We start from the raw sequence: 17,015 nt of genomic DNA on the forward strand, positions 1-17,015 counted from the left end.
CAGGGCTCTTCAAGGTCTCCCCACTCCATTATGACATGTGCACTGCTACTCCTTGGATATGAGAACAGAAGCAAAACAACAGGAAAAAAAGGTTGAGTTTACTTAACCCAAATGACTTCCACTCATTTTCCAAAATGCACAAGTATCTAACAATAGAAAGTATTAAATCCAACATTCACAACATACGAATTTATAATTACAGGAGGAAGGAGACCTTCTACACATTAAAGACTTATTTATGTGGTGGAAATTATAGGATTTGCACTGGAAATTGAAATCACAGAAGCTTTGTGATGGTGAAGATGAGTGAAGTACAAATTTCAATGTAATGGCAGTTTTTCTGCTACAGCTCTGCAGTCTGAAGGTATAAATAAGGCACAAATTTGATATAATAATCCTTCTTATAGCAATTTGTACTCCTTTTGTTTGACTGAACTCTGTTTTTAAATGCATTAGCAGAACCTGAGAGTGTAAGTACCTCTAATAATTATATGTGGGCACTGCTTATACAAGTGCACATTTTAGTTACCATTACAAATACTATGGTATATTGAAATGGTGAACAACACTAATTACATGAAAATGCTTGTCATCTATGAAGTACTGGTTTGTTTTCAATAAAGAATGACCAGGGCGTGGGGTTAAGGAGATGCAGAGAAACGTTGTGGAATTGTGTTTTGCTTCAATCAGTCCATTTTCACAAAGAAATCAGACTGTATTAGGGCATATGTATGTGAATTCTTTATGATGTCCAGTATGTAAATGCATTGAGTCCTGAAGGCTTAATTGCAAATTATTGCAACAGAACACTGGGATCCCAGGCCAATCCTAATGGAGATACTGCAGCAACTACTCAATTGTTCCTCTTTATAACAGAAAGAGCAGCTGAAAAATAAAAGACAAAAGATTAAATACAAAAGAAAAGAACATATTGTACTTGTGCCATCTGATTAAATGGAATTGATGGCTACGATTAACTGATCAGAAAGTTGAAATCATGGAACAGTCAGTGGAATATGCTGCTTTTCAAAATATTCAAGATCATTAGACTAGAAGTGCACTTTTATCTTCCACTGCACAAGATCACTAGTATTCCTAATTAAATAATTACTCCCTAGCATCTATATTCAGAGTACACTGAAGAAAAAACTCTGATGAACATTTTTAATGTAAAAGTCTTCCAAAGTGTCATGTGAGATGATTTACTTATTATGTAAAGGATTTCACTGACTTCTTCCATTATTATTTCTCATCTGAATAATGAAGAATGTATATTTTGAAACAATATATGACAAAATCAGCATCCCTTTTTCCTACCTGAGTGGATTTCATGCCATTCCTTGTCTATGGTTAAGGGTCTATGCATCATTCTTCTGGGTTCTGAGGTATGCATTACTCACCTCCTCCCAACAGTCAGCAGAGAGGAGAAGCTGTGACCTCACATGAGAGAGCAGAAGGTTCAGTAAGTGTCTGCCTCACTCAATACCTCCTTGCTGCTGGTGGAGGAAGGAGCTGGGGACTACAAACTCTGTGTCAATTGGTCCTTTGTCTTTCTAGTTGTTTTTTTCTTTTTTTTCTGCCCTCTCCATCCCACATAGAGATTTTCTGCCTTCATACATATGACTGCACAACTTGTTTGTTTCTTGATGCTTATTATCTTTGCTTTCTCTTTTTGTGTCCTTTCTCCCAAATGCTGTTTCTTATGATACCTCCAGTTCAACTTAACCTCAGTCCTCTACACTGCATCTTCATATACAATCTCTTCAACAGCACAGTTTCATTTCAGCTGAAAAGGTTTCCTCTAGTCAGTTTTTCACACTGTTCTCATCCAAATTTCCTTCAAGTGAAGTATTAGGGAAATTGTTTGTGAGTGCATACTTATTTTCATTTATTTATGCAGCAATCCTAGAAGCACGCTAAATTCTTCTTTATAAAAGAAATTAGAATGGAATATACTACAAAGATAAACATATAGAGATATAGATATAGATAAATCTCCTCGAACAGAGATTCACTTTGTCCTTGAATGTAAACTCATACTAGAGAAAATTGAGAGATGAATTTGAGAAACCAGAAGGGTGGAAACCTAAAACAGAAGGTAATATTTTTTCTTTGACTTTCTATAACAGATATTTGGATCTCTAATATTTTCTTCTGGATGTCTTCATTTATTCATTTTGGTGATGTTTTTTTGTTTTCCTAATGCTTCACGCACAAATTTTGTTATACAACCTTTTACATTAAAAAAAGTAATTGACATTTCAAATAAATTCAATTCCACTTAAATGTGTTCTGTTTCCATTGTATTTGCACACACATGGGTATACGCAGACTTTTGGAGCATATATTTATTACTGCGAATACAGTTAACATCTATTAGTTGCTAAAAAAGAAGGTTTTTATATAAAGTGATATGCAGAAACTGTATTTTTAACTTTAAATTGATTCCAAAGAATGCTGAAGTTGACATTTATGAATACAAAACAAGCTTGAGACCTGAAAGATTCATATGTACTCTATACTTACTGGTTGCTGTTCAGTTTTTTACACAGCTCAACTAAATCCCCTACTCACGTTTTGTTAACAGACCAAAAAACAAGGACTCAGCAAAGACCAAGAAAATTGACTGCAGTGTTTTAGTTGAAAAGAAATTCTTTTTTCTTCCATATATGTTCAGAGGTTTATTTGTTTTTCAATTTAAAATTTGTAGTTTATTTATTATTTGCTTTATAGCACAGCACACCCCAGGGCAAAAAACTGCAACAAATCAAGAAGCAATTCTTAAGACTGAGCTGTCTTTCTTGCTGTTGCTCCCTATCCCTTGGCCTTGTATTCTCTTTGTCTTAAAACTCCCAAGCTACTTCTGCCACTCTTCTTCTGACTCTTTTTGGCCAGAGACACTAACTTCAATAGAAAATAATAATAAACAAATTTTCACTTTTCTTTTTTAATCCAAGATTAGCAGGCTGAATTGACAATTAAGAGCTGTTGGTATTGTTTCTCTTCTACTCTGAGGGTACTCTTCTGTTGGGTCTATTATATTCTCAGCCTTTGTTTTACTACTTGATACTGTTAGCAAATGTCAGTGTTCATCAGTATCACAGTTTGTTTTACTGCAGGAAATGCTTTCAGTTGAATGGAAATGAAAGGTGAAATGCCATTATAGAAACAGTATTAAGAACTGAGATTCGGTTCTTCAGAATGATGTTTTTATGATTATTTTATGGCTCCCAAAGGACTACCCTTTCTTGACAGACAGAAAAAGTGAAAATTTTAATATACTGTCATGATTCATCTCCCTAGTACTTGCTTCACTTTATCTCTTACAGGAGAGAGAAAGCATGCTGAAACAAACAAACAAACAAACAGCAATATTCCCATAGTATTTCTAATCACCCACAGACAAATGTTCTGCTTCTTGAATTTGGTAGAAATTCTGCAGCAAATATAAAGTTAGGAATAACAGATTGCCAGTTGTGTGTGGTGCGTACTGTGCCACTCATACTGATCTGATGGGAAGGGAAGGGGCAAGAGAAAAGAGGGGTGGGGAAGGGTAAGAGAAGGGGCAAGAGAAAGGAGGGGAGGGGCAAGAGAAAGGAGAAGAGGGGAGGGAAAGGATAAGAGGAGGGGAGGGAAGGGGCAAGGAAAGAAGAAAGGAAAAAGGTCAGACAAAAGAAAGGGACATACTTGAATATGTGTCTCACTTTTTCAGGTACTATGACTGAACTTAAATGTATATAACTTAAACATGCATATAAATATATTCACTTTATTGGTCTGGCTGGGTTGGAGTTTATTTTCTTCATAGTAGCCTGTATAGTACTGTGTTTTGGATTTCTCACTAAAGCAGTGTTGCTAAAAACAGTGTTGGTAAAAACAGTGTTTTGGCTATTTCTGAGCAGTGCTTGTGCAACAGTAAGGTTTTGGGGGTTTTTTTGTTTATTTTGTTGTTGGGGTTTTTTGTTTGTTTTGGTTCATTTTCTTTTTCCAATCTGCTCCCTGCAATGAGTAGGTTGAGGATGCAAAAAAAGCTGAGAGGTTACAAAACCTTGGCAGTTGACCTAAAGTGACCAAAAGGATATTCTAAGTAACATAACAGTATTTATGCTCTTCATTAAAAACTGTGGGGAGATAGCCATTGCTCAGAGACTAGCTGGGCATACTTATGGGAGGTGATGAGGGATTAGCTTTGCATCACTTGCTTATTTGGGTTTTTTCCCTTATTCTTCTGCCCTTTAAATTTTATTCACCCAGACCCAGGAATGTTTTAGCCTTCCTGCTTACTGCCTTGTCTAGCTGGAGCAGAAGGGAGCAAGCAGTTGGCCATGTGATTTTTAGATGCATGACAGGATCAATCCACCACCATATAGAAAATGTTTTTAGGTTTCTGAAGCAGAAATAGTTTCTTTGCTTAGCAAGAACAGAGGGAAAGGTAACAGTTTAAGTAGTGACAAAGAAATCTGGAAAAAGGGACAGTGTAATTTACAGAATGGTCATACATCCTCTGAAGATGATCTTAAATTTGTGTAATGTGTATACGCATGAGTACTGAATATGTAAATATTAATTGGGGAGATATAGAGAAGGAAAGAAGACATTATTTAGTATTACAGTGTATTGGTTTGAAAATAAACCAGTGGGAGACCACAAGTCAAGATTGAAATTAAAAATAAGTGAAATAATACAAGGAAAAAGCACTGACAAAGTCAGATACAACCTAACACCCTGTTAGGGTGGTAGTAGCAGTCCAACTGAAGTAGTCCAGTTGAAGCGGTGATCCTGTGAAGGTCTAGTCTCCAGCTGAAGATCCAGTGGTAGCTCTGGTCCTCTGGGAACCCAGTAGACAGGGCTAGCTCAGGCAGTTCCAAGGCCAGGTTATATCCAGGTGGGAACACCTGGCTCCACCCTCCTGGGCAGAGCATCCCACAATGGGATGAGATAAGTCCATGAGTCACAAGGTGGGTCCCTGATGGCCCATTGCCTGTCATCCGGAGTGGGTCATTAGCAGGTGATAGCAGCTAATGGATGGCCCATTGCCTGTCATCCGGGGTGGGTCATTAGCAGGTGATAGCAGCTAACAGCCCACAGCTGGTGGTAATAGAAAACTACATCTATATTGCAACCTAGGACATACAGTAACATATTTATGAGAAGAAAAATACCAGTTTTAGATCTTCTTTCTATCAATATTTTTGTCTCTAGAGTTATGCAGGTAATATGAGAAAGTTCCATCCTCTTACAATATGGTTAATTAAAATCTTCAGCAACAACAGGACTTAGTGTCCCCTAAATTTTCCTATTAAAGGCTAATCAGACTCAATTTTAGTCAGATTTTCTTTGACTGTTGAGTGCTAAATATGGCTAATTGAGATTGCAAATGTAGATTCACATCTGTAAAAAGCAGTTCTCTTATATCTTGAGGTTAAATGCCACTCTATTTAAATCACGTGATTTAAGTCATAGTCTTTTCATAAGTTTTCACCACAACAGTTAGCTTAGTATTTACCTGCATTATTATTTTGTGAATTGCATTCAATGATAAGTCATTTTCCCTATCCACAGTATATGGAAACAAGAAGTCACCCTTTGTGAAGGTTATTTGGAGTGAATATAGACTTGGAATAGTAAAAACCAGAAATAACAGAAAAGCTGAAGGAACGGCTCTCAACACAAAGATCTTTTAAAAAAAGATCATATCTATTTAAAATATTAATCAATTGTTATGAATTATATTTAGCATTGTATTATTGTAAAAATTGTAGATAAAAACAAAAATTGAAGGTGAATGGCTTACCACAAATATGAGCAGCTCTAAATGCTGCAGCCATTTCACAGGAACCATTTTTCCCCACCTTGTACCAAAGTGGTAGTGAATGTCAAGATAGTTAATCACAACCTTTTTTCGTAACTTGTAATATTTTTCTGTTGCTTTCTTGTCTCCACTGCCTCAGTCTGCATTAAAACAGGCGGCTCAAAAGGCAGAGCTTCCTAAATGCACTCATGGGAGGGCCAGCATGTAAAATCTGTGTAACAGTTCATTATTTTCGGGAGTAAGTACAAGCAGCACTTTGAGAATATTTTAAAAGAGAAGTAAATAAACAATAAAAACCAATACACACTGGTCCTAATGTATCTGAAAGGATTTTTATTTGTCATTACTTTAATATTTTATATTTTAATATTTTAATATTTTGGCTGACTTGATTGAAAACTTTTTTTAATATGTGGGCCTTTATAACCTGATTTCTAACAGAAAGCAATAGGGAATATGATAGAAAAAAAAATCAAGAAGTATCTGGAATCATATTGTGCACACAGAACTGTGCACTGGACCAATCAAAGTGAATAAATCCAACCAGTTAAAGGACTTGAGTTATTGTGTATCATGCTTTCAATTGTTTGAGATTTTTTTTTGTTTGTTTTTGAAGGTGGCTTTTTGTGAGGTTTTTGGAGGGTTTGTTTTGTTTTCAAAAAGATCACTTGCCCATTAAATGGTATCTACTGATGAAAATTACCTTGTGGATTTAAAATATCTTTTTGACCAAGGAATTATACCTAGTACATAGTTCAGACCTGTTTTTTCATACTTATAGCTAGGTATTCACTCTATAGAAAAGTTCTGGGAGTAAATAAATAAATAAAATCCCTATGCAAGTTCTACCCAAACAATTTATCTCCTTGTTTAATTAAGGTTATGTAATGCAATATTAGGGATAAAGGGAGATGTAATCCGAAGCAGCCATAGAGTTTTACAATTTCCTAGTCTGAAAAGTAGGTGTAGACATTGCCAGATTTATATCAAAAAAGGATTTCTTTTTCATTTGTGCACACTGAGAAAGAGGATTCATGGCTCTGAAAGTAAAGATACATGTTAGCAAGATAACCCAAATTAATGAGGAATAAGACACACAGATAACATAAAAGTAAGAAGTGAAACGGAGATAGATAAGGGTTGGGGAAAAAAGTAAAAAACAAGTCAGATTGTGCCCATACCTAAAAAAAACTGTATTAATTTTTGTCCACAGTTACAACTGTCTTTCCATCATTGATGCCAACTTAAAATCAGCCTCCCAGTAAAGTGACCTACAGTGACCACATTACAGCACAGGCATTCCAAACTGTCAGTGCAAAAAGCAAGCACAGATGTTTCTATAGGATGTTGCATATTTCAGGATCTGAGAGACCCAGGTGAATTGGTGCATGAGAAAAGGTAAGCTGCTTCCCAGCTTGGGATGGGTAGTCACACAGTGAGCAGGGAATCAATAAAATGTTCCTGGTGGTGAACATGACAGAGAACAAAAATCTCAAAGTCAGTGCTGAGCTGCCGAACGGAGCTTGTGAAGTTGAATTATTGTTCATGTTTTCCTTTACCTTTGTCATCCTAGCACTCTGTTGTCACAAATGGTGGAAGCTTATTATATGCTTTACTTAGGGCAGGTATTTGAGGAAGTTTTCCCTTAGTCCCTCCACACTTCTAGGCAATTTTTCCTTTCTGCTTTGATAAAGACACCTGTCCTTTTCTTATTCTACAGAAATATATGCACATGATTATTCTAAAAATTATGATGAACAACAAATTCAATGCTAAAGAACCTATCAGGTTCAGTGTAAGAGCAAGGACCATAACCTAGGCATCATCTTTGACTCAGTCTGCTCTCCAGAGCCTCATAGCCAAGCTATGTCTAATTTTTGTTGATTCATTCTGCATAATAGCTATATGATACCATAATCCTCTCTCTCTATGCAGTTAAATCTCTCCCAAGATCCTCATCATCTCATATCTTGCTTATTGGAAAGTCTTTCTTTTCAGCTTTGAGAGATGATCTTGCCTCCATCAAATCTATTCAGAATGCTACCGTAAGGAAAATTTCCCTAGCTCACTTCTCTTCCCTTTATGCCCTTCCACTGATTTTTCTATCTCATCAAATCTACACTATTTTTCTTTATTAACAGGTACCCTTATGACCAATCCTCACACTACATACCTTCGCTTCTGTTTTCTATGAGCTCAAGCCTGCATTCCTTCATCACTCCTGCGACATTTTGCAGCAAGCAATTTCAGGCTTACTCTCATACTGACTTTCATGCCTGGGAGGATCTCCTTTAAAAGACCCCTAGAGCTATCTTGTAATCCACCATCAATTCTCTTCCTAAAGCTGTTATTGGCTATGATGCATAAAAGAAACCAAATCCCCTAAGCAATTGGTGCAGTAAAACATAGTCTATATTGCTAAGCAATGTTTGTCTCATGGTCTCTTTGCAGTGCTCTGTTTTCATCCTGCATTCTGTGCACAGACTGTCTCCTCAACTGGAGCAAGAAAATACTTTAGGTCTACTTCACACATAGCTGAGAAGGGTCATAACTCATTATTTGGTTTTCTAGCCATTATCTAAATACAGACAGTAGCTGATGACACTATTCTAGGATTTTTGGTACTCTAGAATTCTCTACAATTAGGTGTCCATTTCTTACCATAATTTTACTTTTTTCTTTCAATGTATATTGAAAAAAAATTTTTAAAAAACCCACATAAAATTGTACATTGAAAGAACTAATTTAATTGGAATAGATCAATCTGAAGAAAAAATACATTTTTAAATGTAAAATAGTTTAAAATTTTTGGATTAGTAGGGTCCCTTTAGTTATGTATTTACTTCACTATCCAAGCTATCCTCTACATGCAGACAAGGAAGAGAAAACATCATGGGGTTATACTCCTGTTTGTATCCCCTTCTAGTAAAAGAGTCCCTGTGTGACAGACTTTAATGTCAACAGGTATTTAAACTAAAGTTACATTAATTTCTACCTATCTTTTGTCCTTACACTTTGTACCAAATGAAACAAATAAGGTTGCTGGCAGATAGTCATAAATTTTAAAGCAAATATTAGAAGGTGTTTGTGTCAAACCTACCTGCAAGGGTTAAAACCATTGAATAAGGATACCATGACAGCCAAGACTTTGTCTAAATCTGTCCAGATCCCTTTCCTGAATTTCCTTTCCCTAGGTATAGGGAAGAGGATGTTCTGTGTCAAGACCTTGCCCCTTTATGGAGTCAGGGCAGAAGGAGGCATGAATTTATGTCTGGTAGCTGGGAAGACCTTCTAGGCTAACTAAAGAAATGAAACCACTTTAACATATAAAACTTCTTCAATTTAATGTCAAAAAAAAGCTTAAAGAGAAATGCTATATGAAAACAAGTAAGTCAAAGGCAATAAACAGTGAAAACTGGAAACTGCTTAAGTCCTAGTTCCAAACTTGGCAATATAACTGGCTCTTTTCACAGTAGCAGAAGATATTTCAGTCATAGATAAAAGGCCTTATATGTCTGTCATATAAATTAGGTGCGAAAATATAAAAATGTTAAAAACATTGAGCATTTTTAAAGTAAACATTTTAAAGTCTACAAAAGAGAGATTCTCCTAAAGAAATTTCTAAAGGAATTTTAGTCACCTGATATTATAAATTAATAGGTATAATATGCTAAGAAAAACTGAAAATAAAAATGATGGGAGTATTATCGTAAAGATAAATAAGGTTTTGTACTTTTTGCTATAACCATTGTAGATACTGTTTTAAGGGGTTTTTTTAAAAGCAGCGAGTACATTCTACTTCTAGCACAAAAGTCCAAGAAGTAAGACTTCTGGGATAGAAGAATGGACAAAGTTTTTGCTTATATTACCTGAAAAATATGGCCAGGCCATTAGTGCATCTGTCACAGATGAGGAAACTACTGTTGTGCATCATTTATCCATTCAATGGTTTACAGCTCCAAGTATTCCAGGGAGGTCACAAATCCACCAGCTTTCAGAAAGAACTAGATTCTGTGCTAGGAATTATGATTTAATGTGAAAGAATCCATAATGTGTCTGTAGCCAGGCAGCTGGTTAGACATCTGAGGTAGCTCAAATGGGTAGATAATGTTGCTTTAGTTCGTTTGAAACTTATGCTCCATAAAATAATTAAAGCTTGACCTTTTTCATATGGAAGTGTAGCTACTCCACAAGTCTAAGAAGTGAATTTGCCTATGCTAGCAAGATATTAAGGATGTGATGTTTTTTACTGGTGTCAATCCACTGCAGAAAGAATTAAGGAGATCACTTCAATTCCTGCTCTGGTGCTATGCTAGACAGGCAGATTACAGGAAGAAGGCAGTTACAAATTTTGCAAATGACCTGAAATAGTTGAGTATAGCAGACATGGATGAAATTTAGCACTATTAAGGTGAGTGGAGTAATTCTAGTGTTACTAACTTACTAGAATGTGGGGGAGGAGTTTCCCTCTATCCCCAGTATTATTATTTGTGGAAACCAACTTCCTACAGGGCCGATAAGTGAAATTTTCTCAATTAGAAGGTCAGAATATTAAAGTGTTGCTTGAAGGCTGCCTATTTTAAACTCACCTGAGACCACCCATCTGGCAACAATTACAATTAGACTCCTTGCCAAGTAATTATGAAAGCAAAAACATTTTCCATCCAACATAAAGAAAACCCTCCATCTAAGTAGCAATACTTATGTGAATTAACAGACTCATTTCCAGCTGCAACACATTTCTTTTTTCTAGTACCTGATACACGATGCTCATTATTCTTTAAATCAAGTAAATCTGCAGCCAGTTCTCAGGTGTCTGTTTTCTGCATTAAAAAAAACCCAAACAAACAAACCAAAAACAAAAAAAAGGCAATAAAAACCAAACCAAAACAAAACCATAAAACTACTGCCTTCATTATTATTTTGGATGGTTTGCTTCTGATACCTCATGTAAGGACCAAATAATTATATTGCTGCTTAGTTAGTCAAAATTTCCAAAAGTGCTTTGTTATCCAAGGCAATTCTCCCAAAAGCCTTCAATGCTTAACTTTTTTTTACCAAATTGCAATTTTCATTGCTAAGGTAGCACCCTCTAACTGATTTAGTGGCTGCACAGCTGATAACCAGTGGGGAAAATGGCAGAATGACCCAATTTTTATGCTCTACTAAGCGGAAAAGTTTAGCTTAGCTTTTTGTATGAAACGATCAATAAAATAAAAAACAAACACCTGAAAAGTCTTAAATAATCCCTTAAAAAGAAGAAATTGTATAATTCCAACACAATTTTAACATCACAGCTGCTATTGAGAAAAACACAGAACTGAAACCAACAACACTAAATGTGATGAGCTTGAAATTGTACTGAACTGCTGAGCAAAGTAAATACAATTTATTTAAGGCCATATCCAATAGAAGACTGAGACATAAGGTACAGGTTGCAGTCATATTGGGTATTTCCAGGTGTTTCAAATTTCTCTATGTGCCTGCCTTCTCCTTGCTAAACTGTCTCAAGTATAGAAGATCCATACTTGGCTCCAGTGTAATAAATGAACAACACAGAGTAAGCACTTGAGGTAACATAATTTTCAAAGGGTGCGCAGCAAGGTCCAGGGGTTGGGTTGCTCCAAAACTGCAATTGGAACAGGTTTTATCTTTTAGAAATGGATAAAAGAGTAGATAGATCCATGGTTTAGTTATGATACAGAGACCTAATGATTAAAACAGTCTTTTTTTTTTTTTTTTTTTTTGCTTTTGCAGACAGCTACAAGCAAAGTAAAAAAAACCCAGAAAACAAAAAAAATCAAAAAAGGATTCATTTGTTACTTCCCGTGGACAAACAGGCATTCAGCCACTTCTAGGAAATCAGGGATCGACCAAATGTAATGGTGATGGGAAGACAAATGCCATCACCCCAAATGTCCCCCCTTACTTCCTCTGGTCCTTGTATTACATGCTGACCATGACACCCTATGATATGGGATGAAGAACAACATCCTTTGGCCATTTGGTGTTGGCTGTCCCAGCTGAGCCCCTTCCCAACTCCTTGTGCAGCCCCAGCCTTCTCACTGGTGGGGTGCAATGAGAGGCAGAAAAGCTCTTGACTCTGTGTTAGTGCTGCTCAGCAACAGCTGAAACATCCTTGTGTTATCAACACTCTTTTCATCGCAAATTCAAAACATAACACCATACAAGTTCCTAGGAAAGAAACTAACTCTATCCCAGCCAAAAACAGTATAAGTGTATTAGATTATAAATATGTATTGCATATATTGCAAAACTGAAAGGTAAAATATCTTATTATTTCAGTGCAATCCAGGGACAAATATCCTTGAGCTCCAGACTATACTTCTGTGTTTGATTTGGTTGAACATTGAACTGAGAGAATGTGTCCCATATGGATCATTGGCAGGTTAACTGGACATTTTTTGAGTCAAAACTGTCCTCAGAATACAAAAAAGAAGCCAAATGTCCATCAATATATACATATCATTACATAAAAACATCCCTGTGCTCGCTATAAATTGCTCCATTTCTATCAAATGGGCAGCTGTATTCTGTCACTTATATCCTCAGCATGAATCTAAGGTGTCCTTCTATTTTTGCTGTACTCCACCATTGTGGTAATAAAATTTTAAGTCACCAGAGAAAGACTCTGCTCAGAGAGGAAATCACGCAAGCTCTTAACCAGATGCAGGTGGAGCAAGAAGGCTCAGTGCTATTGTACTGTTTGATCATCTAGAAGTAACTGCAAATCTAATCAGATCCCTATGTTGAGAACTTCATGAACAAAAACCAGGCATATACACTCAAAGCAGAGGAGATGATATAACCTCATCCAAAGCCTCCTGTTGCTTTCCACATCCCACACTAATCATTTAAATCTGAATTGTACGAGACTTAGCCAGCTTGCTCTCATCTGCGTCTGAGACTTACCCAGACGCAGAAGAATATTTGACAGCTTTTTATTTGGAGTGAGGTAGAGGTATAAAACTCCATGTCACGATCATGCTGAAATCATCATATCTATAGTTTCATTTTGTGCAGTAAAGCAATAGAGTTTTGTGTCAAACCTGATTAATTTTTACAGAATTTCTATAGCAGTTATTACATCCATCTTTAACCATCTATATTATTAAAACAGAGAGAGAGGTTGCCACTGCTATCAATATAAAACTACTGCAATACTTTCTCCAGTGAGGCACTTAAAATATTAACTCATAACTGATAAGCAAGATTAAAAGATTAAGCATATTTTATAATGAAAATATTGCTATTGCGAGTTTTACTTCCATAGAACTGCAACTTTAACAGGAGCTTTGATATCATTGTTTTGTGTACATGACATAGTGCACAAGTTATAAGTCAGCAGTGCCCTGGCAGCCAGGAGGGCCAACCCTGTCCTGGAGGGCATCAGGCAATCACCATCACCAGCCGGGCAAGGGAGGGGATGGTCCTGCTCTGCTCTGCTCTGCTCTGCACTGGGGCAGCCTCACCTTGAATATTGTGTGCGGTTTTGGGCACCACAATATAGGAAAGACATTAAACAATTAGGAATGTCCAAAGGAGGGCAACAAAGATGGTGAAGGCCCTTAAGGGGAAGCCATATGAGGAGCAGCTGAGGTCACTTGATGTTATGAACTGGTTTAAACACAGAAGAGCAAAGGAAATTAAGTCTCTGTGAATAAAACAGATCAAACCAAGAAAGGTTTGAAATATACCCAAAAATATTATTAAAACTAAACAAGGTCAGATATTGGTGCCAAAAAACTGATGTCTTTTATTTAATAGCAAAAGAGGTAAAGAGAAAGGAAGAAAGGAAGAAAGGAAGAAAGGAAGAGAGAGAGAGAGAGAGAGAGAGAGAGGAAGGAAGGAAGGAAGGAAGGAAGGAAGGAAGGAAGGAAGGAAGGAAGGAAGGAAGGAAGGAAGGAAGGAAGGAAAGGAAGGAAGGAAGGAAGGAAGGAAGGAAGGAAGGAAGGAAGGAAGGAAGGAAGGAAGGAAGGAAGGAAGGAAGGAAAGAAGGAAGGAAGGAAGGAAGGGTGCATGGCAGGTAGGGGGATAGGGAGAGAGTGACAGGAGTTAGACAGAAATATATCACCCTTTCAGGCGTTCCAAAAATTTCTCATTTTTCCCCTCCACCTGATCTTCTAGGTAGTGAGGGTCTCCTGCTGCCACCATGCTGAAGAGTATAGAATCCAGTGGATTAATATATGTTTTGGGCAGGTGGGAACACCACATGCCTCCCCTGGGAAGGGAAACTTTGACACTATCCCTAGTAACACTGTGGATCTGTTGTATCATGCCAGGTGTAGGATCTGGGGACCCCTTTGGGGAGGCCCTTGATGGGCCATGAAACCCCTGGGCAGTGGATAAGCTTTTCCCAGGATGAAGGGGGCCCTGCAGCTGGGCTCCCCTCTCTGCACAGCAGAGGGTGGGCTCTCACTGCCTCTAACCTGAGACTTTCTCACCACACACCCAAAGCCTCACTTCTCCCTGTACCCTTAGGTGTGACGGTCTGTGCTGGCCTGGCAGCTGATATCCCTAGGGCTGTGGTCTGCACTCCAAAGATGCTAAGATTGATCCATCTGTGAATGTTTTCTTCTCCCCAGGCCCTGAGCTTTTACTTTAGCTTATCTTCATCAACAGGCAGTGAGCAGTGCAGTTCAGGGCCCCATTCAGGCTTTTGATGGTTTTCTCTGCAGTTTTTGAACAGTTTTTCTATAATAGGCAAAAGTCCTTCATCACGATGTTTAAGCCATAAATTGTAACATTTCAGTCTCCAGCACTTGTTCTGTGACCAGTAACAGGACCGAGGGAATGGCCTTAAGTTCTGTCAGGGGAGGTTTAGGCTGAACTGTAGAAAACAGTTTTTCACCCAGAGGATAGTTGGACATTGGAATAGCTCCCCAGGGAAGTGGTCTCAGCAGCAGCCTGACAGAGTTCAAGAAGTGTTTAGACAATACTCTCAGGCATATGGTGTGACTTTTGGGGATGTCCTGTGCAGGGGCAGGAGTTGGATTCGATGATTCTTGTGGGTCCCTTACAGATCAGCTTATTCTGTGATTCTGTGACAACTGTTCTAGAAGGTATGCCTCTCAAAGAAGGGTAACAGGACAAATAAAATTAAAATTAGGGTCATGGTTTAGAGGTGAACTTGGCAGTGTAAGGTTTACACTTGGACTTAACAATCTTAAGGACCTTTCCCAACCTGTGATTCTGTGAAAAGGCCCGTGCACTGCTGAAATCAGTATCACAAAATTAGAGGCAACAACATAGCAGAGCAGAGACAGGGACTGCCTCTTGGTACACCGTGGCAGTCATTTTCAGTAAAGTTTTGTACCTCATTGACTAGATCTGAGGAGCATCATTTGTTTCCATCAGTACAGTAGAAATATAATCCTGAAATATATTACCTATCTGTATTTCCATTCATCACTAGATAAGTGATTTAGACAAACTATTAGATGATCAAAACTGCAAAATTTTACAGAAGAAAATATAAAGGATAACATGCATTTACCAAAGCTCACATTTTTTTTTAAGCAGCTCACAGAATTTCTTGGGAAAAGTTCACAAACAATCTTAGTAGCATATCAACTGAAAGAAGATGGTACTTTTCTGAGACAATATTTTTTTCCTCTCATTTCTTTTAAAGTGAATACAAGGATTTGTTGATCAAAACTATATCAGTTACATCAGCGAAGAAGTACAATCTTAATTCCACCTATATTTTTGTCCATCTTCCCCTTTTAGCCAACACATAGACAGCCAGCAAATATCTATTAATGGAGATCTGAACTCAAGGATAGTCAATAGAGAGGTAAAAGGAAATTTTAGTTCTTAATCTCAACACGTAGTACAACTTTCTCTCTTAGTACCTAAGGACATTTACCATGTGTACTTTGGAAGCAAATAATAGTAGCAATAACTATTATCATTTGTACTGAGTTTTACATTTACCAATCTCTGTAAAACAGTAATTACTTTGCTGAAACAGAGGTTCTGTCATTTACATTTCTCCAGCAGATACACACTGTTATGTGTGAACAGACTGAGAACATATTCTAGGTATGTATTCTATCATCAATTAAGATTCCTTTTTAAACAAAGGGCAATCACTCTCAGAAAGCCAAATAAGTAACTGTGAGCTGAAACTTTGCTATTAGCCCATCAAAATTCTGTAAAAGAAAGAAAAAAGATGAAGGCCAACTGGAAGGCCTAAGGGAGTTTTCACAACCTCCATCAGCGAACATCAGAGAATATTTTTTAAAAAAAAATAATTTTAGATATCATGGCAGCACTATACTGACCTTTGCTAATGATGAGCAGGCTTCTACCCATTGTGGTTCTCCTTGGTCACAAACATCACATGTGTACTAACATGAAAAATGGATGAGGGTGTCTTTTCTCTGGTCCTGAAGGCAGTCTCTCTTCTCTCACAGTGGGGTGGTCTGGCCCACACAGGCTGTGATGGACAATGCCTGACCTTGCTTTCTCCTATATTGTGCCTCGATAGTACAGACCAAAACAGACAAAAAACAAAGAGGAATTAGGTAGAAGAGAAGTTCATGGTCCAGTGCTCATGAGCCATGCTCTTACTCTGATTAATGAGCAACACAGCTTCAAGCTTCAAGAGTAATCCTAAAGTCTGAAGTCAATTAGTGTAAGCAAAAATTAAAGTATATAGGATAGGGGCATTGGAAAAGTTGTATGCATATGTTACTTATATGTGTTTTTTCTTTCAAATGTGTTCTGATTTTTCTATGTCAGTCCAATAGTTTTTCAAAGATAAGCACACCTATAATTGTGGAAATATTTTAGTTTAATTCACTGATGTCGAGCAAATTTTCATTAAACAAATTCACTTGCAATTTATCTTCTTTCAAATTAGCAGAGTTGCCTAAGGAGTGAATTCAATCCAATCTTTTCAGCTGTGTCCTAACATAGATTGGAGTATAGAACCTTTTTACAAGTGACAATACTAGAATAAAAATTACTAAAACCTAAAGGAGTGGAATCAAACTGCTGGGAAAATTGAAAGAAAAAAATCCATTTTCACAAATGTAACTGCATTGTGACATTGACCAGGATCTTGCCTTCCTACAGCTTTTTTGGCAATTGCAACTGTAGGTGTCCAGACCAACAGGGCTTGCTCAGTATAATAGCACAGGCATGACATCAGAAAAATTATGTTAAATAAAGATCA

At 37.2% G+C, this 17,015-nt stretch overlaps 2 long non-coding RNA genes across 2 annotated transcripts in view; one reads left to right on the forward strand and one right to left on the reverse strand.

The window, feature by feature from the left end:
* Window positions 1–16,324, reverse strand: part of LOC146444534 (uncharacterized) — a 63,409-nt gene extending 47,085 nt beyond the window's left edge. Inside the window, exon 1 of the long non-coding RNA XR_014849770.1 lies at window positions 16,120–16,324. This is a non-coding gene — a long non-coding RNA (uncharacterized LOC146444534). The remainder of the gene's footprint in view (window positions 1–16,119) is intronic.
* On the forward strand, window positions 83–9,204 carry LOC146444535 (uncharacterized). Its single transcript, XR_014849747.1, has 3 exons — window positions 83–364; window positions 7,026–7,210; window positions 9,007–9,204. It is a non-coding gene; the product is annotated as an uncharacterized LOC146444535 (long non-coding RNA).
* Window positions 16,325–17,015: the final 691 nt, after the last annotated feature.

Source organism: Lichenostomus cassidix, chromosome 1 (genome assembly GCF_008360975.1).
Source record: "Lichenostomus cassidix isolate B80296 chromosome 1, HeHo_3.0, whole genome shotgun sequence".
NCBI classification, from domain to species: domain Eukaryota; kingdom Metazoa; phylum Chordata; class Aves; order Passeriformes; family Meliphagidae; genus Lichenostomus; species Lichenostomus cassidix.